The following is a 22,764-nucleotide window of genomic DNA, read 5'->3' as shown; positions in this document are numbered from 1 at the left end:
CAAGATAGTAGACATATAGATCAATGGAGCAGAACAGAGTCCAGAAATAGACCCACACACATACCGTTGATTTTTTGGAAAAAGGCATTAAATCAATGGGGGTGAAAACAAAGTTTTTTTGTCTTACAAATGGTTCTGGAACTGAATATACATATGGGGAAAAAAAAGTAATTTTGACCCCTACTCCAGTCAATACACGAGAAGTAATTACAGAAAGATCACAGAATTAAACATAAAAGCTCAAACTATAAAATCTCTTGAACAAAATGCATAACAAAAATCTTCATGAACTTAAGGGAAATGGATTTCTCTGACAGGGCTCAAAGGGACTAAGCCATACGAGAGAATACTGATGAACTGGAGTTTGTAAAAAAATATTTTTTAACGTCTGTATGGCAACAGACTACTATTTAGAAATAAACTGGCAAGGCACAGACTGGGAATAAATATTTGTAATCCATATATCTGATAAAGAGCTTTCATTCAGAGTATATAAAGAGATATTACAAATCAATAATAAAAAGACAACCCAAGTAAAACAGAGGAAAAGGCTTCATGACAGTGCACAAGAGAAGATATACAAATGTCTAGTAAGCTCATGAAAAGATATTCAACATTATTTGTCAGAGAAATTAAAATTAAAGCCACAATGAGATACCATTTCATATCCACTGTAATGGCTACTGTCATACCAAGTGTTACTGAGGATACAAAGCAACTAGAACTGATACATTGCTGGTGGGAATGTAAAATAGTACAACTGTTTTGGAAGAATCTCTGCCAGTTTCTTATAAAACGAGACATACACTTAACCTATGACTAAGCATTTTCACTCCCAGATATTTACTCAAAAGAAATGAAATGTAAATCCACAAAAAGCCTTGTACAAAAATATTCTTTGCAGCTTTATTCATAATAGCCCCAAACTGGAAACAGCTCAACTAAATAGATAAACAAATTGTGGTATATTCTTACAATGGATTACTGCTCAGCAGTAAAAAGGAATGAACTACTGGTATATAAAACAACATGAGTAAATTTCAGAAATATTATGCTGAATGAAAGAGGCCAGGCATTTTTAAAGCATCGTACTATATGGTTCAATTTATATGTACTCTTGAAGAGGCAAATCTAATCTATGGGACAGAAATCAGAATAATGGTTGACAAAGAGGGTGGAAGATTGACTGGAAAGGGATACTAAAATTTGGGGAGTGATAGTAATTACTATTTGCTACTTTGGTTGCACAAATGTATGTGTCAGAGTCACTGAACTCAGCACTTAAGATGTGTATACAACTTAATTGTCTGTTAAATTATATCTCAATTTTAAAATTACCCCTGCTACCACCCCCAAGAGCCGTGTTGGGTACTACTGTAATGTCCTGTTATTTATTATATTCATATGCAGTTATGCGTTTTAAACTTTCTTAGGTCCCTCAGCAGGTCCTGCACAATACTTGGGACTCCACATTTGTTGAACCAATGAGTGAGTAACAATCACAGCGTAAAAGGGAATTACAGGAAAATTAGAATACAACACATACATAATTCCACTGTTTCCATTTTCCTGTGAGTCAACACCACTGCAAATGCAGGTCCCTATCTCCCAACACGTAACAATAACCCAAAATCTAAGACAGCTTGCTTTTATTTACAATAAAAGAGGAGGCAAGGAAATAAGAGAAAGCTTTTGTCTTCTATATTTTGAGGTAACACCACATAATTACTACTCTATTTCTTAACTCTAGTGCGATAGACCAAAAGACATCTGATGAATCACCTTTTCATTCATAAAACCCTGCTTATATCTTTCATCGCTTTTATCCTGCTAGAATAATAGCAGAGACACAGTGCTTGATGGGCCTGCATTATCAGACGCTATTGGAAAGGTCTAGATAAGAGTGCTGAACCACCTATTAGTATTCTGCATGCAAACCCTTCTCTATAACCCAGAGTCATCCGTATCCTGGCAACCCTCAAAATTTCATTCTCATTGAATTGCTAGATCTTTATCAAAATATAATTATAGCCTTAATTTGAAAGATAAATTTTGATTGCCAGTGCCATGCCCAAAGGAAGAAATAATCAGGTGGGAGAGTGCTCAGGCACAATTGTTAACCATATAATCAATGTCATGAATCACCCATCCCCTAAAAAAAATAACTTTGGGGGAAGTTGTGAGGGGTGGAGCAAGGAGGGGAAAAAAAATCACTGAGGCATCAGACTGACTTAGGACTCCGTCACTTTCTGTTTGCTTTTTCTCACATTTCTGCTTCAGCACTTGTCATCTCTGCCCAACGGGAAGAGTCTGGGGATGGCCCATGCTGTGTGGCCTGCTTCTGTATGTGCGCACAGTGGCCCAGTCCTCAGCAGGGGTAACCCAGTCTCCAAGCCACCTATCTTGGGTCAGGTTTCCAGAGAGCAGGCACTGGCGTCACATAGGCACTAGAATGTGGGAAACTTAGTAGGAAAAGCTCTTGGGGTGAGGGAGGGAACTGAGCAGCATAGGGCAGAGAGAAGCTTCTCTTTCAGCTTGCAGGAGGGGTCCTCTGCTGATCCCCGTCACAACGAAAGATCAGCCAGCCCCATGGGCGAGCTCTGGAGTTGGGGTGGCTGCACACAACTGTCCTCAATGGAGGCAGTATGGCCAGTCGCTGTGTGCGCTGACCTGGGAAGGGAAGGGGTGTGACCTTGGGCGAGGCAGCTCTCTTCAAGGACAGTTCCCAAAGAGGGGCTGGGCTGTGAGCCATCAGTCAGCCGTGCCCAGCGCTGGGGAATGAGCGCTTGAGTCCTGAGGAGGAAGGGGCTGTGTGGCTACTTCGCTGCACCTCCACCGGCTGGAGTGATGCAAGGGCCTGGGGAGGATGATCCGAAATGGAAGCCTGACACACTGAACTCACGAGCCCGTTTCTGTGGGAGAGCAGCTGTCCTTCCTGAGGCAGCCAGGTGCTCCCGTTGTGTGTGCTCAGTCATCTCAGAATGTGTGTCTGGCTGGGAAAGAGGAGGTGGATGTCAGAGGGACTTTTGTGCCCTGATCCAACTGGTATGCTTCTTATTTGAGGCGGGGTACTGATACTTTGTAAAAAGTAATCGATACCTGTGAGACGCTGTCTGGGAAGGGCAAGAGAACAGCAGTCACATACTTCAGTCCCCTTTCCTTTTGGGCACTTACATCCACAGCCTTAGTGCTTTCACGGTCATAAACGGGTCCTGACTTTGGGATGGAGAAAGACCCAAGCACGTATAGCCATCTTTGTCCACTGGAGTACAAGGTATAGATTTCTTTAACCTACATCTTAATGTACAGTCAGCTTCTCCTGAGACCTCTGGGTATGCTCAAGTTTGTAAATACAGAGCCTTCAGAGTTCACCACTGTGGTAGTCTGTCTCCGCCCCTCCAGGATTCACGGCCTGTTGGCAAAACAAGTCACAGGCTCAGCCTTGAGAAGGCCTGGAAGCTCCTGCCTTTGTGCTTTTGGGGACCCCAAGTCACTAGGTAAGAAGTCCATACCCTGCTGGCAAGAGCACTTGGACTGGTCCTGAAACTACACAGAGACAGAAGCAGAGCTGAGCCCCCAGGGCACACACCACCAGTAAGCCTAGTGGAAGAACTGCCCCGGAAGCTTACCCGACCCTGCAGAATCTTGAACCAACAGATTGGCAGTTGTTTCTTAGGCCAGTGAGTTTTGGAGTGGATTCTTAAAGAACAGTAGATAGACAACATAATCGCAACTTGCAATTACCTCAAGAGTCAAAAGGCTGTGCTGGCCTTGCCCCTCCCCTCTCGAGTCAACTGCCTTTTCAGATTGGACTGAAGAGCCCTTCCTCATTTGATGGCCACTTCTCACAAGGAAGAAACATTTTTTTTTATAACTTCACAGTAGATACTGCCTATCCAGGGATGAGTAGACCAAAAATTTTAAAAGGAGGAGAAAAAAGCTTCACCGGACTGTCAGAGCCGGAGATGAGGAACTGGGGCTGTCTCACTAGCTACATAGCTTAATCCTGTGTATCATTTTCATATGCTGGGGGCTCAAATTCATGCCTCAGTCCATTTACAAGTGACTCCCTCTCGTGGACCTCCAAGGTCACTCACTAAGAGAAGAAACTCAGAATATTACATCCTGAGTATCAGGGTCTGCGTTGACTGTACACATCACAGAAGGCCAGAACCTGGAGCCCACCAGAGCAGAGACGGAGTGTAGCCAGATGGTCCAGGGTTGGATTCTGGAGCCACGTCACCTGGGATCGAATCCCAGATCTGTCATGTGTTACCTGTAAAACCCTGCGCAAGTTACTTCTCTGTGCCACAGCATCCTTATCTATAAAGTTGGTATGATAATAATCCCTCCCTCACAGGGTTCTTATGAGGATTAAGTGAGTTCATCTATGTACAGGGCATAGACCAGTGCCTGGCTCTTCTGAGACTAACTCCAACTGGTTCTACAGTAACAACTGGGGGGAAAAATTTCACATCGATTTTAGGTAATATGAATGGCTGTTTCTAGTGATTATACAAGATGAAGGCTATCTAGGGGACTGTATATCAGCTTTCTGAAACTCTACCCTATGTAACTGTTTTCCTAAGAGGGCAGAGTGATCAGCACATGGCAGAAGGAACACAGAGCTAAGAGAAGGAGACCTAGGTTCTAACTGCAGCTCTGTCATAAACTAGCTGTATCACATTGGGCGAGTGATCTATAACATGGGGAATAATGACAATGACCAGATGGTCCCTCCAAAAGTCTGTTATGTCTCAACACCTTTCCAAGTCCTGTGAAACAGGAAAGGGAAGGTGGAATCACCACCATTTTAAAGAGAGAGAGATGTATTTGGCTACACGAGCTGCCCAGCGCCAAAGCCAAATCCAATCCTAAAGGAGAGCAAAAGGGGGCATCTTCCAGGCACAGACTACATTTCCCAGCCTCCCTTGTAGTTTGCTGTGGTCACGTGATTGACTTCTAGCCAGTGGAATGTAGATGGGGATGAGATGTGCTACTTCCAATCCCCAATGCTTTTTCCCCTTCTGTTGGTTAGATGCAAAGAAACTCAGGAGGGACTCCGAGGCCCTAGGGGATAGCAGAGCTGCAAGAGGGCATGAGACCAGGTTCCTTGTCATCACAAACTAAAAGTTGATTACACTTTATATGATAAAGAAAAAAACTGCATTGTGTTAAAATCCTGAGATCTGGGACTTATTTGCTATGGTATTCCTTAACCAATGCACTCAGTGTGTCTCCAGTTAACTGCTGATCCAGGTTCTGAACTTCAAGAGTAAGCAGCACCTTTCTGTTTTGGTATAACAGATCACTGACATCTTATTTGCTCCAGGCAGAGCCAAGTCAGTGAGTCTTTAGGAAAGACTTCTGCATCCCAGCTCATGGTCTCCCCATCTGCTCTTCTAAGGGGGCCAAAGAGTTAGCTACTGTTGCACTGGACCTTTGGGCTAAATGGAATCATCAGTAATCTTGCATCTTCTGTAGGGAACATCAAAGTGAGGGACATTTCTAAGATGAACCAGCAAATATTCTGAGGCCTCTGCTGCTGCTGCTAAGTTGCTTCAGTCATATTCGACTCTGTGCAACCCCATAGAAGCCTCTACTAGAAGACTACTCAGGAATGATTAGAGGATTTATCAGAGGTATTTGGTTTCCTAATCTCTTCCTTCTCCCAATCAAAGAAAAGGAAAAGGAAAGTGAAGTCACTCAGTCATGTCCGACTCTTTGCGACCCCATGGACTATAGCCTACCAAGCTCCTCTGTCCATGGGATTTTCCAGGCAATAGTACTGGAGTGGATTGCCATTTCCTTCTCCAGGGGATCTTCCTGACCCAGGGATCGAACCCAGGTCTCCCGCACTGTAGACAGATGCTTTACTGTCTGAGCCACCAGGGAAGTCCAAACGCTATCTTAATATGGTCCTGATCTCCTCTGTCCACGGCATTCTCCAGGCAAGAATTCTAGAGTGGGTTGCCATGACCTCCTCCAGGTGATCTTCCCTACCCAGGGATTAAACCCAGGTTTCCCACAATGCAGGCAGATTCTTTTCCATCTGAGCCACCAGGGAAGTCCAAGGAAAACAAATGTATAATTTAAAAATCAAAATGCACTTTGAAAAGGAAGAGAGACTCATCCAGTAGGTTCTATCTTGAATAGGGAACTGATGGTGGGAATGTGCACCTTCCCTCCTAAATTCCCATACACTCTAGTTGTTTTCTTTCAGTGTTAAAAGGTTAGGCATTTACAGTTTTTCAGCAGTTACCAATGTGTTTTTGCCAAAATAAAAAAAAAATCCTATGATTCAATCAGATCAAGAACAGATGCGGTCTTTTTTTTCTTCACGCTGGACTTTGCTATCTTTGCCACCAAAGAAAAGGCAAACATCAGGAAAATGAAGATTTATGGAAATAAATAACAGGAGAGTCCTGGCAGGTTCAAGGGATCCAGGAATCCAGGAGGAGACAGTGGCGTCCTGCCATCCACTAGCATCACTGAAGTCCTCAGTCCCTTCCTGTCTCCTCCCTTCCATGTGGTACCTTCCCCATCAGCTGGGGCTGCCCCTCTCAGACAGACCAGGTTCCCTGCAGTTACCAGGAAGAGGTTCCTCACTCAACTGTCCAGAGATTTCCATCTGGAAGAGTGGCACCCCGGCTACCACCTGCACCCAGGGAGCTGGCACCCCGGCTACCACCTGCACCCAGGGAGCTGGCATGATTTAGGCACCACCTGGACCCTTTGGTCCCTCTATATTCCAGGCCAGATGCCTCTGGGGGGGTGTGGCCTGCTAGCCCCTGAAGCACAGAGGAGGAAGCCCCACATGGATGGCTAAGCAGAACTCCCAGAGAATGTAAAGCTGCAGAATCCAACGGCTGGGGGCTGCGGAGGGGTCCCTGTCTGGGATCCCATCCCCCAACCTTGCAGCCCAGTAGCTCTGGCCCTCACAGAGGGGTGGACAGGCAGCTGCTCTCTAACCCAGACCAGTGCCCTAGCATCCCCACCCTGTCCGGAGACTGGAGGCACACTGCCTCTGAAGGCTGTGTGGACCTGGCCTCAGGCTTCCTGGGGGCCCAGCAGGGCTCATTCTCACATATCCGGGAAGGGAGACCCCATCCTTGTGATGGTGGGGTCCAGCTAAGCTGCATCTCCAGCTGCACAAGGCTATTTTTAGATGCTGTTATCTTTGCCTTGCTCACAAGCAGCTGTGAAAAACAAACTGGGGACCAGGAGGCACAAAACTGGAAAATAAAAACCTCATAAAACAAGAGCTCCCAAACTCAGGAGCAGAGCACACGGTGGCCACAACGCCGGGCACCATCATGGCGGGCCTGCTTAACCTTCCCCTGAGGGGGTACTGGGGGTGGGGGTGGGGGGCTTCGCTCTTCTACTGTCCACCCATCCCTGGCCTGGCAGGCCCTGGGCAAATCCTGCTTTGGCCCACTGGCCGGCAGAACTAGTCAATCAGAAGCCGGACTCACGCCCCCCCAGACAGTGACCCAGGTGGACAAGTGTACCAAGGGAGCTGGCTTGATGGGGTTAACACTGCCACAAAAGCAAAAGCTGCAGCTCGGTCGCCTCCCTCGTCCAGCTCGTCCTAACAGTCCACTTGCCTTACAGCATCACAGCCAGCTCTGTGACAGGGAGACCCCTGCACAGGCAAAATGTCACCCAAAACCCAGTGACAGGGCAGGAAAATGGGAAGAGGCACCAAGAGGTGCCCCGACTTCTCCCCAGCCCCTAGAGCTTCCAGAAGGCCGAGCCTCGGGGTGCCCTCCCACTTCCAGTGTCTTCGAGTCCCTGTCACCACCAGCCCCTGCAGTCCCTGCACCCAAGCTAGGAGAGGCCTGGGCAGCCGCGTGGAAGAGTGCCGCCCCGCCCCAAAACCCAGGATGGGGGTGGGGAGGAGGCGGCAAACTTCAAAGCTGCAGCTGCAATATGCTTAAAAAAAAAAAAAGCCACCCCCCTCAAAGCCAGAGTGGCTCCCCTCATCCCTTAGAGCTATGCGCGGTCCACCTTGACCGCCTGCTCCCCCTCACTCTGCTCTGCCAAGGGGACCCGGCTCTTGGACCTTGGCTGGGGATATTTCCTCTCATGCTAGCGCGCGGCGGGGCTGCGGCTCCTGCTTCCTCCTTTCCCCAAGTTTACCCACCACCCAGAGGTGTGAAAAATTAGTTAAAAATGATGTCACCTGCCCCTCCCCCCACCCCCCCATGCCGGTCCCATCTCACACACACCGGAACATCCCGGGGGGTTGCGGTGGGGCTCCTGGCCGAGGCTGGCCTCCCCGGGCGCCCGCTCAGGCTCGGGCTCGGCCCTGGGAAGCCCGCCCGCGCTTCGTTCCCCCGGTGCAGAGATCCTACCGCCCGTGCGCCCTGGGCGCGCCGCCGGGCCCCGCGCCGGCTCCCCGGGAATGCGGCCGTCAGGTGAGGTAGGCATGCGTGCCGGCTCCGCAGCGAAGCAGCAGCTGGCTGAGGCGCTGGGCTTGCGATCTGCCTCTTCTCCCTCTCCCTGCAAAGGAGAGGCCTCCCGGGGGGCTTTCCAGCGCCTTGTTGCGTTAGGACCGCATTCCCCCTTCCTTTTCCCTTTTATCTTAGTTTCTGCTTCAGATGCAAAAAGGGAGATCGCCGGAGTCCATGCTCAGCTCCAGCCAAACTCGGTCCACAGGCTGAGAGAGAATTATGAATGGATGCTGCCTTCTGATGAGGAAGTCGACTGGGGAGGTCTCTGCGCACGGCGCGCTCCATCAAAGCCGGGGCATTGGCCCCTCCACTGCTTCAATGCTGCAGGCAGAGACACCTAATTGACCACTGGGAAATCAGGTGCCAGGAGACCTGGGCGGGACGTAGCCCCAGGGCCACGCTGGGATCGAGCGCCTTGCCGGTGTAGACAGCTTCGATTTACAGCCCAGTGAATGGAGGGGACTGCGGCAGCCAAACCTCCCGGGCAGCAGGCACGGTTGCACCAACGCTCTGCAGACAGCCGCCCGGCTCTGTGAACATCTCCTGGCTCCACTGGGCTAAAGGGAACCTGCTAAAAATAATCCGTCCCCTGCTGCCAGCCGCAGTGAGCTGCAGGACTCAGACCCCAGCCCCAAACTCGGTGGCGCGCGGGAGCTGGCCACAAAGCGGGCCCTGCGCGCTTAGACGAGCCGGGGGCTGCAGAGGATCCTGGATCCGGATTTCTGGTACCTGTGCGTTTCCTTCTCCGGTAGCACGACCGCTGGCGCTGCGCGTTACCCATGCCCAGAGAGGCAGTGGGCTCGGCTCATCACCAACAGGCTGGACCGACCACGGCTGCTCAGCGCCGCACCCCCGTGGTTCCCTTCTCACCTCCCCGCTCCCTGGTCTCGAGCCAACAGCAGAGGAATCAGAGACGCCAACCGTGCCAACTCCTCTAGCCGGGGCAAGAGGGAGGCTGGAGACTGGCGCGGAGCATGTGCCCGCGTGCGTAACAGGATTAGAACGGCCGAATATTGTAACATTGCCTCCCCTCCCCCCTTTCATCGGCGAAACCTCGCAGCCTGGACACAACTCAGCCTGCCCAGGCTCCAAAACACTGCAAAGACAATGTCTTCCTGGCGACGGGTTCATCTCCAGGGATGGGTGATTTACTAAACCAGCTCTGAGAAGAAACCAGGGTTAAAAACCACGCCAGTGTGTGCCCATGCCTTAGGCTGGCAGATTCTATATATAACCACCACATACAGAAGACAGAAAGCCATTTAGGGCCACTAAAAACACAACACTTATGGGATATATCCCTAATATATAACCAGGGGGAAAGCAGTGAATGAAATTATCCAAAATATGCCTTGTGGGAGGCAGTTTCTGGTACTTTATCTTGAAGCCTTGGAAACCCATTTAGGGAAAACTTGTCCCTGTTTTGACCAGGCTACCTGTTTTCAAATAGGGAGATGGAGGTCCTGGGCAGATTTGCCTGCAAGAGCAGTCCTGTGTCCACGAGGCCCCTGACCCCTCCATAATTTACAAATTGTGGTGAAACACTCAACTTGCCAAGGTCACAAGAAATCTCAGGGTTGCCACAAGCCCTGGTAGAGAGTATTTCCTAATTGGCATTACTATGAATTACGATTGTGATCACACAAAGGATCACGTGGAAGCCAAGTTAGTCCAGGCTGGCTGCTCTCCTCTGACCCCACTCACACCAACCTCCTCCAAGGGCTGCCAGCCTGCAGCACAGGCTGGAGTCCCCGCTGGAAGACAGAGCAAGGCGAGGTCAGGAAGGATGAGGTGGGAGGAGGTGACGCAGTCACTCCAAGTGAGGCCGAGAAGAATCGTGAACCCCAAAGTTCAAGGGGTGGGTTGACAAAGGAAAAGAGTCCACCAGGGAGATGAGACAGAGAAGTACCAGACCAGGAAAGGAGGGATGGCCTCTCCTGGACACCAGGGTCCGCAGGGTTTCAGGAAGGTGGCATGATGGAGAATGCCAGACATCCCTGAGGAGTCGGTGGGAACAGAGCCCACCACTCCCTTGGCTTTGGGGGAGCCTGGTGGAGTGGCCACAGCGGGTGTGGAACTGCTGCTGAAAAAAGAAAAAAAGGAGTCTTTCCCTTAGCCTTGCTTGTCAAAGGACCAGAGGTACCCGGGAGCTTGTTAAAAGCACACTGAGAGTTCTGGGACAGACTCCACCAGGCCAGGGGAAGCCCTGCCATGTGCAGACTCAAACCACTCGGGCTTTGAAATGAGGATTTATGTTCCAGTGAGCAAAATGGCCACCCTCTACAGCAATCCCTGGCAAGATCAGGGGGAACTGGTGGCCAAGTCACTAATCACCCATCCCAAGGAGACGGACTGTCTTGCTTCAGCTTTTTAGGGCTGCTCTACCAAAGGAGAGCCTCGGCAGTGAGGCCTGCAGAGCTCTGTAAAGTGATGAAAATGGCCATCCACCCTTTGCATTCATCTTTACAGTGATGAGGTTTTTGTTAACAGTGACAATGAAAATAATGATATAACTAGATCACTTACATTTGGATATAGTTTCGGCAAGTCCTGTGGTATATATAGAGAGAGAGAGAAAAAGAGAAAGAGAAAGCAAACAAACAAACAAACCCTGGACTTTGGTCCCAGAAAGACCTGAGTTGGAATCTGAGCTTTTCCATTCTTAGCAGTATGGCCTTTGGAAAATCATTTGACTTTTCTGAACCTTGGTTTCCTTATAAAAGGCAAACAGGATGCCTAATTTATAGGATTGTTAGGAAGAGGAAATAAAATAATAGATACAAAGCACCATGATGGTGCCTGGCACATAGTAAACCCCAGTGAAGATAGCTCCTTCCTGTGTCTTAGGTCTTCCCGAACATGCTCAGACTGTAGTTTTTCTGAGTCCCTACCCTGTTTCTGGTGGTTAGGGTACCTGATGCTTCCTATGGCTCACGGGTTCAAACAGAAGTACTTGTTGAACATCCTGGGTGCCAGGTACTGTGCTGGATACTAGAGTGGACAGAGTGGGCTCCGCCCTCTTTTAGCTAGCATTCTAAGGGCAGAGTTTACGTCCCAGCCCATGGGGGTGTCCTGCTTGTTTTTTTTCTGGAAGCCAAGGGTACCAGGTCTCAGGAAGAAAACAATGGCAAATGTGTCGTCCCTTTAGGACAGTGATGATCTAGAGGAGGGATCAGCAAACTTGTTCCGTCAAGGGTCAGATAATATTTTAGGCTTCAAAAGCCATGAGGTCTCTATTGCCACGACTCCACTCTGCTGTTATAGCTCAAAAGGCGTAAATGAATGGAGGGGGCTGAGTTCCAATAAAACTTAATGCACAAAACAGACAGGGGGTGGGATTTGGCCTGAGAGCCATAGTTTGCCGGCCACTGAATCTATGACGTGACTCAGGACAGGACTGTTCCCTTTAACTGGTATTCCCAGGAAATGTGGGAATGGTATTCCCAGGAAAAGTCCATTCATTCAATTATTGGTGATCGTCCATTCAATTCAAGTTGATCTGACCAAAAGCAGTTCACTGAAGCCCCTCATTGTTTTAGAGCACATTTTATATTTTCCCTGGAAGAAACTAGCTAGTTAGTTATTCAACTATCCCTGTCTTGCTCCTCCAGCCAGCCTCCCTGGCCATCAGGTGCAGCCATGCAACTCAGTGTTGCCAGTGGGAGGTGGGAAAGGCCTGTGTATCCCAGGCCAGGCTCAGAAAAGCTCCTGTCCATTCCAACACATATTAAGAGACCCTGGGGTAAAGAAACGTCAAAGTGGAAAGAGCTTGGGGATGCAAGTGACTACATGCCGACCTGCATTAGACTGCAGCGTCAGAAAGAAGCCACTGAAATGTTGGGGGTTGGTTACCAGAATTAGCCTACCTTGAACAAGTCACTCTCCTATCTCTTTAATCAGATGATACAAAACACAATTTAATGCTCTGCTGATTACTTAGGGTCTTTATTAGGAAGGCTTATTATCGGTCTCTATGGCAACACATTTCAAAGACTCCTTTTTGGATTTCCAAGCTCTTTCCCTGATGGTTGTTAGTTCCCCACTGACACTCCTCTCTTACCTTCTTCTAGCTCCCTCCCTGTACTTTGAAGCCACAGTGGGCTGAGGGAAACAGACATCATGGCTGGGTAACAGCTGCCCACTAAGGAAGAGTTACTAGTGGCCTGAGCAAGAATCTAAGTGGCAAGGTATGTGGGCTTGCTGACAATTATTTGCAGCCCGGGGAAGTGCCCTCCACTTACTTTCAGGCTTAGTGCTGTGTTCCAGGGATAAAGTTACTGGAAGCTCAGCATCTCTGGAAAGAGTGGGCCCTTTCGGTATTATCTAGCCTCCAGATTTTCAAAGCTTTAATGCTTCTACTCGTCATCTCAGAGGAATCTATAAGAAAGGTTCTAATTCTGTCCCCTGACATTCATGGTCTATTCAGCTTTCAAAATGCTATTACTTCCTGATTTTCTCTACATAGATGATGCCTAATATATGCCCCAAGTCTGTTCTAAACTTGCCTTTCCTGCTTATTATTTCATTGTTATCTTATAGGAGCTGAAGAAATTGATTGGAAAAAGCAAAAAAACTTTAGTCTTGTTCCAGAAATGATATGTTATCTTTATATCTTGGAGCAGTTTACCAAGAAAACCCAGCTGTGCTTTAGACCTGGGCTTCTCTGGTGGCTCAGATGGTAAAGAATCCGCCTGCAATGCAGGAGACCTGGGTTGGATCCCTGGGTTGGGAAGATCCCCTGGAGAAGGGCAGGGCAACACAGTGTAGTATTCTTTGCCTGGGGAATCCCATGGGAAGAGAAGCCTGGTGGGCTACAGTCCATGGGATCCCAAGGAATTGGACACGACTGAGTGACTAACACTTGCATTATTCTGATGGGTTGGGGCAGTCCTTCCCCAGCATAAGGTTGGGCAGCAGGAGACATACTTGGTGCAGGGAGGAAGCAAATCAAGGAGAGATGTGGGGGGAGGCCTACAGACTCCACAAACCCCGACAGTCTGCGTTCATTTTTTAATTGAAAGAACCAAGATGACTCAATGTAAGTGATCTTCTTGGTCTGTTTCTTCAGCTATAAAACAAGGACAGTGGAGATGATCTGAGAGGTTTTCTCTAGGTCTCTCATTCTGGAAGTTTATTGTTTTATGAAACCTGGAACCAAAACCACCTTCTGAAATGATTCCTCATCATCACTTCTTATTTCTCCTTGCCATTTCTGCTTATCTTCCAGAACCAACCACTCTACACATAAACTTCAGCATCTGCAAGAGCAATAATATGGCCTGGGGTAGGGGAACTTGCGAGTGGTCCAGTGCTTAAGAATCAGCTTTGCAGTGCAGGGGGTGTGTGTTTGATCCCTGGTTGGGGAACTAAGATTCCACACACTGTGGAGCAACTAAGCCCACACAATGCAACTGCTGAGCCTGAGCCTGAGCCTGCGAGCCACAACTGGAGTCTCTGCCACAACTAAGACAGAGGCAGCCAAATACATAAATAAATCTTTGTAAATAATAATAGTAACAGTATGAACTATGATCTGTCCAGTCTGGGAAGCCCTTTTGCCCCAGACTGACCTTCTTGGTGACCTCAGGAATCCCAATTCCAATTTCACTCTCCAGCATACACACCCTCCCCAGATGTTTCCCTACGGTGGCTCCCCTCCTTTCCTCTCCTGGGCTCCAATGACAGAAACCCAGTTTGGCCTCCAATGTTTATTTCCCTGAAGCAAGCTGGATGTCCCTGGCATCAGGTGGGTGTGGCAGAGTCTCACACCTCCTAACTCCTGGTAACGTCACATCACAACTGCCAGCCCACCGCTGCTCACAGATCTCGTGACTTCCACAAGACACCACTGCTCTAAAATGGCTTGCTTGTTCATAAGGAACTATGTGTTTATTCATATACATTTTATATCATAACAAATGTAAATTAATTTCAGGGCCCAACTACCCAAGCTAGTGTCTATATGGCTGCCTGTATAAAATTTCTCTCTCAAAATTCTCAAAACCATCTGGCACAAACTACTGTATTGTGACCTGTTAAAATAAGTAACAGCTGTGATAATCCCTCTCGATTTATGGCAAGCTATAAAGCTTTGCATATCCTGGCAATGCATATAAAATAATAAATAAAACCATTATCATTCTGTGCTGTCTTGGTGGGAATTATGATTATTTAGCCAAAATGGAGCCCCATGGAATGCATCTGAGAAGCAGAGGTCTGGCCCCATCTGCCCCTCCCTCCCCAGCCCCTAAAGCCCCAGCTCACCACTTAGAGCCCCTAGATGTGTTTGCAAACCTTCCCCACTGTAAATACACCCTTTCTGAGAGAACTCCATTCCCATACACTGCTGCCCACTTTTTATTACTTCAAAGCCTTCTTTTCTGGTGGTGAGTTTCCAGAATTCCTCAGGATATCCAGACCATAAAGAAAACCAAGCTATGCACAGTTCAAGAGTGTGACATCATGTATAGCACCAAAACCAAGAATTGTCTTGGAATTGTTAGCTGTATGCTTATGTTTGCAAATACTGCCAAGATCCCAGGTTGAAAAATACTACATCAAAGTCATTTCTCTAAAATATGCAGGATGTAGAAAAGGAAAACTTGGTACCTGGCAGAGAAAGGAACTTGGCAGCTGTGATTCTAAGTAGAAGCCACTATGCCCACTGAATGTGAATTTCAAAAAAGGAAAAAGGAAGGGGACAGGGCTTCCCAGGTGGCGCTAGTGGTAAACAACCCACCGGCAATGCAGGAGTGGCAGGAGACCCGGGTTCCATCCCTGGGTCAGGAAGAGCCCCTGGAGGAGGACATGGCAACCCACTCCAGTATTCTTGCCTGGAGAATCCCATGGACAGAGGAGCCTGGCGGGCTACAGTCCATGGGGTCGCAAAGAGTCAGACACGACTGAGCACACAGACACACAAAGAGGACCCAGTGCAGCCAATAACTAAATAAATAAAATTATTATTTTTTTAAATGAAGGGGACAGGGAAGGAAGCTAGCATGAAATGGCTCTTTACTATATATGGCTGTTATACATAATCTCATTTAATCCTCACAACAACCTCAGGTATCACTTTTCTGTTTTATGGTTGAGGAAACTGATGCTTAAAGAGGTCAAGTAACTTGCCTAAGGCCATCCAACTAAAAGTTGAGATGAAGTTTGAACTCGGATCTGTCTTTTTCCAAGGTTTGTGCTCTTTCCACCTCACCACATTGCCTTCTGGACAGCTGTTCACAGCCTTTTAACAATATGACTCACATGACAGATAATATTTACATGGATCATTCATTGTCATGGCCATGGACCATTCCTACCCCTTCTCTCCCACTTACAAAGTCTATTTGAGTGCAAATGAGAGTTACCTTATCAGTGGAAGAATGACAAATTCATATTAATATATATATATATCAGTACATATTAAATTACAAATAAAGGAGCTTGGTTATTGTATAGATTTCAAAAAAGAGCTGTAATACTTTTCAGCTTTGCCCGTTGAGAGGTAGAATCTACTTTTCCACCCTGAATCTGAGCAAGTCCTTGTGACTTCATTTGGCCAATAGAATGTAGAAGAAGTGACACTGAACTTGTTCTGAGCCTGGGACTCAAGATGTGTTCCGGCTTCTACACCTCTGCTGATCATGGTACCTACCCAGGCTTGTAGCCACTGGGGGCAGGGCTAGGCTAGACTGGGCTAGGCTAGACTGGGCTAGGCTGTTGGCTGATGACACACATGCAGTCCACTTGTCCCCCTCATTCTGACCCCGAGCCCGCTAACCACCAATGTGTGAATGAGGCCACCCTAGATCATCCTGCAGGGCTTGACCAGAAGAACCACCCACTGATTTTTAAGCCACTAAATACTAGCGGTTTTGTTACACAGAAAAGGCCAACTGAGGAAGTTCTGTCCATTTCTAGCCACTTGTCAAAACAGATACTAAGTGTTGAGACCTGGTTTAAATGTAGATATCAATCAACTAAAACCTTCCTAAAAACAAAATGAATTCTTTTTGATGGCTCCACACATTGCCATAGCTTAAAGTCTTCACATCATCTCATTTATGCCCCGTGAAAGTGCCAAGCCAGAGAGGCTTCCTATGACTAGCCTTCAGCCATGGAGATCCACCTTCCGTCCTCAACCCTGGGCTTGTCAGCCTGATGCTGGGTCATGTGGTTTGGGGGAGAGCATCTCCAAGGGGAGTGGCCCAGAGTCACCCCCAGGAGATGGTCAGTGCATAGGAGGAGGAGGAGAGACGGGGTGTTTGACCCCAGAACCCATTCAGGGAAACAGAGGAGTAAGCCCGAGAACAAGAACCAGTTTTGTAATATTCAACAACAACAGTCGCGGTTGTCTTAAGAAGATGAGGCAGCCAAAGACACAGGTGGGCAGGGGATAAGAGATGCACACCCTCCCTTCCCACACACTTGGGGAACTTACAGATGGAGACTCTCAAAAGGAAGAAAGGAACAATTACAAACTAAATTAGGGCCGCACTCAACAGCCTGAAACAGGAAGAAACAATGGTTACAACGAAATACCTCAACAGAAGTGCTCAACCTTGGCTGCACTAAGCAGTTTCAACACGGTAAAATCAACCCCTGCACTCTTAATTGCTACATTAATTACTAACTTTATTTAATAGGAAAAGTGCTCAGCATTCAGAGTTCCCAGCAGTTTCATCAAAAGCCATTTCTTTTGCAGAAAGTGTTGGCGAGTAACAGATGAGTTGATTGTTTCGCTGTCTTTGCATGAGACGCTTGGGCTTTTTTCTTTTCTTTCATAATTTTCTTAGTAAATCTGGGAATCTTTGAACTGAGGGTAATTTCTCTTTTCTTTCTCTTGGTGCCCTCTAGTTATATAAACACAAAAAATAATTACAGAGGGAGTATTTACATCTATACATCTATGGTTTCTTCATTTGGTATTTACTGTGCTGAGTGAATGAATTAATTTAGTTCATTTTACTTCTTGGGAAAAAGTATATATGATGAAAAGGGGTTCTTTTCAGTTGACTCTGGCAAAGCTTTGCAAGGAGCAAATAAAGGAAAGGGAAAAAGAAAGAAACCTTCTTTGTAGCCTTGTGAACATATGTTGGTCTGTACCCTCAGTGATTTTCTACATTTGTGGTTCAACACATACTAATTATGTTCCAGAAAGGGGGATGTTTTGCTGAGAAACTTTAGGAATTAAAAAAAAAAATAAACCCTCTCTACACTAGTGGTGGCAGCTTCCCCCAGTTCAGGCCATGACCCTGCTTCCCAACCACTTTGCCCAGTGTGAGAACGGGGATTCCAGCTCTAGTCTGGGAGCTCCGTGAGGTGCCTTCAGGGTGGAATCAGAACTGCAACTTCCAGATCAGAGGAGACAGAAAAATAGCATCATGTGCCAAAACGGGAGGGAAGGTTTTGTCATTTAAGGATGGGGTGACGTCAAACAATAGAGAAATGACCGGGTGGGCTTTGTAAGATATACCAGAAGCAACGCTAGAGAAGCCAGGTGGGCTGTGACCTGGAGGAGGATCGAGGCATGGTTTGGCCTGCTCTTGAAGGGTGTTCCATTTCTGTGAAGAGTAATTCACTTCTAAAGAAGGAAGGGGGACTTCCCTGAGCATCCAGGAGTTAAGACTTCGCCTTCCAACGCAGGGGGTGCGGGTTCAATCCTTGGTCAGGAAGCTAAGATCACACATGCCTGGAGGTCAAAAAACCGAAATGTAGAACAGAAGCAACACTGTAACAAATTCAATAAAGATTAAAAAAAAGAAAACTTACAAAAAGAAGGAAGGGTACCAGTGGGAAGTTTCTGAAGAATAATTTCATAATAAATGGATCATGTGTTGAAAGGTGCTTTGCACAGGAGAGTTTCTTTACTCAAATATTTCTTAAGAAACTTAAGTTTAGTTGAGACTCTCTTTTAAAGGAGAGACGATAGATGGCTCAGGTGTTCATTTGTCTGAACCAGAGAGAAACAAGAGCTTTAGGATCACAAATGTCAGTAGGATTTGTGAGAATGAATTTTTCTCACTTTCTGAGACATTCATTACACATCCAAGGTAGCCTGCTGCTGCTGCTGGTAGAACCAGAGACCTGAGGGAAGGACCAATCTGAGGTTATCCCTGACCACTCCAGTGATTCTGGGATATCACTCTGCAGCTCTGGCTTCAAGCTTCCTTACCCCACTTCCTCAGGCTGTGGGCAGTAAGCCCTATAAACAGAAACTGCAGAATGGAGGGGCTTGACCCTTGAATATAGTCAGTCTCCAGTCTCAGAGTGTTCCAGAGTTCATGTGTAAGTTGTTTTTTTTTTTTTTTTTTAAATTCAGGACCATTTTTCCCACAGAAAAGAAGTGACAGATGACATTTAGAGTTCCAAGTCTGCCCATCAAGGCTTCTTTCTTCCACAGTGTTGCTGGGGAAATATGCATTTGCCATGAACAAGTGTGGAAAACAATACTGGTATCATGGTAGTGACTAAATGTTAACATAACCGCAGAAAATGGTTTTAAAAATTAATCTTAGGGACTTCCTTGGTGGTCCAGTGGCTAGGATGCCACACTCCCAATGCAGGGGGCCTGGGTTCAATCCCCGGTCAGGGAACTAGATCCCACATGCTGTGACTAAGACCCAGTACAGCCAAGTAAATTAACCTAAAACAATAAAATAAAAATAAAAATTAATCCTAAATGCCAGTGCCCACTGAAATGCAAGAGTAACTAGAGAAAGAGAAGTGGGCTGATGGAGACCTTGGGGTCAAAGAGATGACCCCATCTCTTTGAGGTTTAATAATACTGGTTCTTTATTATGTCTAATATCACGAGAAAGATTCACTCACTCAAAATTTTTGAGTATCTAAAATCTTATAAAGATTACAGCTGAGAGGAGCTCATAGAATGGCCAACTAGAAAGACACTGTACTATACATGGTTTTCAGAGGGACTTCCACATACTCTCAACATATACTGTGTTGTGCCTGGGGGTTCAGGACGCCACAGGACAAAGGTGGGGGATCTTCATGGACCATAGTTTTACTCAATAATTAGTTGGGGGAGATTATTTTATATTAAATACTGTAGGGAATAGTGCAGATTTTATAGAAAATGCATATGTGAAGTCGTGAAGTTGCTCAGTCGTGCCTCACTCTGCAACCCCATGGATAGTAGCCTGCACCAAGCTCCTCCGTCCATGGGATTTTCAACGTAAGAAGTACTGGAGTGGGTTGCCATTTCCTTCTCCAGGGAATCTTCCCAACCCAGGGATCGAACCCAGGTCTCTCACATTGTAGACAGACACTTTACCATCTGAGCCACCAATTACAAAGAAATCTTAAGATCTCTGGACGGCAGCTTTGGGCCATCTCCACCTCAGATCCCCTCAGGGGCACTAGTTCATCCTCTGCCCTTGGAAAAGTGAAAGTGAAAGTCGCTTTGTCATGGCCAGTTCTTTGCTACCCCATGGATTGTCCATGGGATTCTCCAGGCAAGAATACTGGAGTGAGTTGCCATGCCCTCCTCCAGGGAATCTTCCCAACCCAGGGATTGAACCCAGGTCTCCCACATTGCAGGCAGATTCTTTACCAGCTGAGCCACAAGGGAAGCCCGAGAATACTGGAGTGGGTATCCTATCCCTTCTCCAGCCGCCCTTGGAAGCACCACTAAAATACAGGTGTGTACAGCATATGGGCTATGGGAAGGGAGATGACAAAGTCCCTCTGAGCAATGTCAGAAAGGGTTTCTCAAGGAAGGCGATGCTTAAGCTAAGCCTTCCAAACTGCCTAGGAGTTGGCCAAATGAAACCGGTCACAGAAGCATTCTAGAGAGGGAACACTGTATACAGGCTTGGAGGTGTGTGCAACAGCATGGTGTGATGAGAAAGTACAAAGAATTCTGCATGACTGGAACACTTGGCTGGTATAGGGAACTTCAGAGACGCACATGCATTTCATCTCAAAGTACTGGAAAGGATGCTGAGTCTCAGGGTTTTCTGTTCCAGCCAACAGGCAGCACTGTGGGTTCAGAGCAGCCGGGCCTGAGAACTCTGGGAAAGCAGATGATGGTGGGAAGATGGCCAAGTGGAGAATGGAGACAGGTACAACCAGATTCCTGCAAATCCAGAAGAGCTGTAATCGTTCCTGCTACTTGTTACTTTGCTTTCAAAACCTTTGAATGAGATGAAGTATAATCGCTGTGAGGACCTTCACCAGGATGCTGACGTCAGGAAGTCAGAGAGGACCAACTCTCCTCTCTCTCGCCACTGAGAGACAACTCGTGACCTGCCAACCCTCGCAAGTGATGGTGTGGGAAACCCCACATGGTAACTTCTTGACCTGCCACAACTTCTCCCACTTGTTAATCCATCACCTTTTATGATTCCAGGAGACATTTACAGCCCTCTCCTAGGAAATGAATATTTGAACAATATGTCACTGATAAACAATGCTGGGTAATAAATATATCAGTTATAGGCAGTCAGGTTAACTAGCTTAGGACTGAAAGAGAAAGTCAAAGGCCTTCCCTACACCACTCTGTTTTCTCAAGACAAGGGGTGGCAGTGGGGGCGGACACTGTTGGCTCTGTCCCTTCTCTGGTGCCTCTTCTTAGCTCAAGTCTCATGTTGTGCTGGGCCTATCTCTGCTGATTGGGTGTTGCTCCTTCAAATAAAAACTAAGTTTCCTTCTCTTCGGATGACCTCAACAGAACTGGAACGTAGGCCATGGCACATCTTTTAACTCTTAACCTGTATGATAACCTAAAGATACCACCCCCAAGTTTAGTTTGGAGTCATTATTTTCAAATCCTCACAGTCAGTACGGCCTGATGGTAACAAGCCTGGGGTTTGGGATCAGACAGATATGGGTCCAAGTTCTGGTTCCCATCGACTGAGCTATAATCTTGGGCAAGTTAGACAAATGCTCTAAGCCTCATTTTCCTTCTCTGGAGAACGGACATAATTGTGCCTGTGTCAGAGGGTTGCTATGAGTAGCTGCTGTGACCCACACAGTTCTGCTGAGCACATAATAAAGAGTCCGTAGATAGGTTTTAATCTTAACATACTGGTTTTTCCCAAGCTCCAGGCTCCAAATCTCCTCAGCCCCCAATGTTAATGGACAGACCCCTCTCAAAAACATTATATTGATCACTTATGATACAACAGTACTTCACCTTCTATTGTAAATGCTAAACTTTAGAAGAAATAAGTTTCATTGCTTTTTGCCAGAAATACCTTTCCTTTTGTGACCCAAACAAAAGCACTGGAGGATAAACAGATTAGAAGAAAAAAACAACCAAGTGAATGTTTTCTGAAGTGTGGAAATGAGTTGATGAAAACAAAGACCCAAGAGCAATGCTCACATCCGCCACTGGTTTTATATCCATATCGCCAAGCAAATATCCACCCACTCCTAAAATTATAAACCCTGTGTACAAGATGCTATATTGAGAAATGGAGTAGGGTTCAATACATCTTTTGAAACTTGGTTGAACCTGCTTTCATTTTGCCAGAGGTGAGCTAATATTAGCCAAAGTCTGCCAAGATATGAGACATGAGAGTCAAGTCTTAGAAAGAGTGGGTTATGATTAGAGGGCAAAGGGTTTTCATGGCCTGTGACTGAGAGCCTTCAAATTCTCCACACAACACCATCTCCTGATGATGACGACGACAGCGAACAGTTCCTCAGTCTGCGACGTGGGCCGAGCCTTGCACTATGTGCTTCGTTTTCATTACATCCTCCAGTCTTCACAACAAGCCTATGAGATCTTGCCAAAGAAACCACAGCTCAGAGAGCTGTGACCCCAGGATGCTTCTTGGGGCCAACAAATTCCTAGCAATCCATCAAACTAAACCTCCCTGCCTTGAGGGTGCCGCCTTCCCTTTTCCTCCTCCATCCCCCACTCACTCTCTGCAGTCACTTGGAAGCTTGGTTTGTTTGTTTGCTAATAGCTGCTCTTGCACCTGCGGTCACACACCAGTTGGGTTTGCCAGCTCCAGCATAGAGCACTGGCTGGGTCTTTATATGTGGCTGTGATACCCTGAAGGTAGGCGAGTCCTCAGTTTTGCTGTGAAAACAGGGCAGGATGTAGCCAGATTCTGTAGCTACAGAGTCTGATCCAGGCCTACACGTCTATCAGACTGCAATGAATTGGATTTTCATCCTTTACCAAGTTTCAGATTTCATAGTTATTTTCTGCTTGATACTGTGGACCAAGGGTAGAGAAATGTCACTGTTCTACAGAGTTCCAGCCACAAGAATGTTGTGCAACAGGAAAGGAAGTCATTTTTTATCATTGAACTCAAAAGCTTCCCTTCTTATATGAATC

The 22,764-nt window shown here is 46.9% G+C and overlaps 1 protein-coding gene and 1 non-coding gene across 4 annotated transcripts in view; one reads left to right on the top strand and one right to left on the bottom strand.

Moving 5' to 3' along the window:
• Positions 1 to 22,764, bottom strand: part of NHS (NHS actin remodeling regulator) — a 343,496-nt gene that overhangs the window by 76,620 nt on the left and 244,112 nt on the right. The window lies entirely within an intron of this gene.
• TRNAG-CCC (transfer RNA glycine (anticodon CCC)) lies at positions 18,976 to 19,048 on the top strand. Its single transcript has one exon. It is a non-coding gene; the product is annotated as a tRNA-Gly (tRNA).

The sequence above is a fragment of the Ovis aries genome, chromosome X (genome assembly GCF_016772045.2).
Source record: "Ovis aries strain OAR_USU_Benz2616 breed Rambouillet chromosome X, ARS-UI_Ramb_v3.0, whole genome shotgun sequence".
Taxonomy (NCBI): Eukaryota; Metazoa; Chordata; class Mammalia; order Artiodactyla; family Bovidae; genus Ovis; species Ovis aries.
Note: the sequence above shows the minus strand (reverse complement) of the source record. Positions and strands in the feature narration are given on the sequence as shown.